Here is a 2,500-nt window from a genome sequence, read left to right as displayed (position 1 = left end):
CAAGTCGAGTCGCAAGTCATCAAATTCATGACTCGAGTCTGACTCGAGTCCAAGTCACATGACTCGAGTCCACACCTCTGCACACTACTATACACTACTTTATACTACACCAGAGGCGGTTTCTTCATTAGGGCGATTGGGCGACGCACCACCAATGTCATTCAACCACCGAGTCACGCTAGCCGTCACTGTGCCTCTGGATATAGTCCAATCAGCGTCATGTCACGTTCTGTGGAGTACCGCCTCTTTTTGGGCGATTTCACTCCGGCTGAGAATCGCCCAGAGTGGCCCCATAGACTTACATTCAAAGATGTTTTTTTCGAACGGGGGGCGCTGCAATGCATTCTCTATGGCTTCCGGGAGGGCTCGCCCTAACGTGCCTACGTCATCATACGTAAGCACGTTTCAGTCAACAATATTATGTCGCCACCTAGTGGAATCTTTAATAAATAAACTTGAGTGGTTTGTTTTAATAGTGAGTATAGAAACAAACAAGATGTATTGTGAGAGTCACTTTATTTTTCATTAATATTAAAGAAGTGAAGTTGCCTTTACACGCTTAAGCTGTTAATGTATCCATTGCATGGGTGGACCTTATCCTTATCAATCATCCAGACATTTGCCCCCCCTGAGAGATTTTGCAGGAGCCGCCACTGCTATACACTACTATATACTAGATTTGAAGCTTTCGTGACTGCAATGATTCATATTATTAGGTTTTTTCGGTAAAGTCACGTAGGTAAAAAATTAAAATTAATAAAAGTAAAATAAAATAAAAATAAAAAATCACGACGTTTCGGAGGCAACACAAGCTTCCGTCTTCAGGTGGAACGGTCACAGCCCGACAGCTGTATCAAGTAAATGAGAGATTGCAAGAGCTACCACTCCGTATATATAATGGTTGGTTTAATAAAAAGTTTGTGGTAGCTCTTGTAATCTCTCATTTACTTGATACAGCTGTCGTGGCTGTGACGGTTCCACCTGAACGTCGTGATTTTTTATTTTATTTTACTTTTATAAATTTTAATTTTTACCTACGTGACTTTACCGAAAAAACCTAAGAATACTATATACCAGAGGTGTGGACTCGAGTCATGTGACTTGGACTCGAGTCAGACTCGAGTCATGAATTTGATGACTTGCGACTCGACTTGGACTTGCATAACAATGACTTTGTCCCACCTCTGCTATATACTATACTACACTATACACTACACCCCCAATGCGTTGACGTCACCACTGCCCCCCTCACCACCCCTCCCCCAACGCGGTGACGTCATCACTGCCACCTCACTCACCGACGCGGTGACGTCACCACCTCCTCTCCAGCAACGCGATGACGTCTCCACCCTCTCACAACGGGGTGACGTCACCACTGCCCCCTCACACACCCCTCCCCCAACGCGTTGACGTCACTACTGCACCCCCCTCCAACGTGTTGACGTCACTACTGCCCCCCCCTCCAACGTGTTGACGTCACCACTGGCCCCCTCACACACCCCTCCCCCAACGCGTTGAGGTCACCACTGCCCCCCCTCCTCCAACATGTGACGTCACCACTGCCCCCTCACACCCCCTCCCCCAACGCGGTGACGTCACCATCGCCCCTCCCCTAACGCGGTGACGTCACGGTCGCCATTGCCCCCCCCCCATCTGAGTGGAGTTTGTCTCTGCGGCCTCCTTGTCCCAACGTGGTGACGTCACCACCGCCCCCTCCCCCAACACGGTGACGTCACCACTGCCCCCCCCCCCAACGCGGTGACGTCACCACTGCCCCCCTCACACCCCCTTCTCCCAACGCGGTGACGTCAACACTGTCCCCCCCCCAACGCGGTGACGTCACCACTGCCCCCCCAACGCGGTGACGTCACCACTGCCCCCCTCACACCCCCCCAACGCAATGACGTCACCGCGTTGGGGGAGGGGCGGTAGTGACGTCACGGCCGCCATCGCGCCCCCCCCCCCATCTGAGTGGAGTTTGTCTCTGAGGCCTTGATCTCACCGCTCGCCTCCCTCAAAATTCCGTCGAAAAAAACTCGCCACCCGCCATGAGCAGCAGCAGCAGCAGCAGCAACGCCGCCTCCTCTCCTCCTCTCGACTTCCAGGGTGGAGAAGATCGACATGTCCCTGGGTGAGTCAACAACAACAACAACAACGGCGGCGGCGGCGGTGATTTCGGCCTCTCCTATCCAAAGCTCTCGACAACGGCGTCCATTGTAAGGATCGGCGGGAATCGAATCGTTGGAACGCGCGCGCGCATCTTCGGCGTTCGATTCCTACGTGGCGTTCAACGCGGGAATCGGTTGTTACAGAATCGCGTTGCGTGAATCGGTAGTCTCGTTGGAAGCAATTGAAGGCGGGTATCGAATCGACCGGCGGTCGAGTTAGCGATTCTTGAATCGACAGTTGAAAACCAACCCGTGCCATCGATAGTGTTGTCAAACGTTAGGGTATGAATATTGATAATTATCATTAGAGAAATAATTATTGGAATCGATGC

Source organism: Lampetra fluviatilis, chromosome 66 (assembly GCF_964198595.1).
Source record: "Lampetra fluviatilis chromosome 66, kcLamFluv1.1, whole genome shotgun sequence".
Lineage (NCBI taxonomy): Eukaryota > Metazoa > Chordata > Hyperoartia > Petromyzontiformes > Petromyzontidae > Lampetra > Lampetra fluviatilis.
This window is presented reverse-complemented; position numbering follows the sequence as displayed.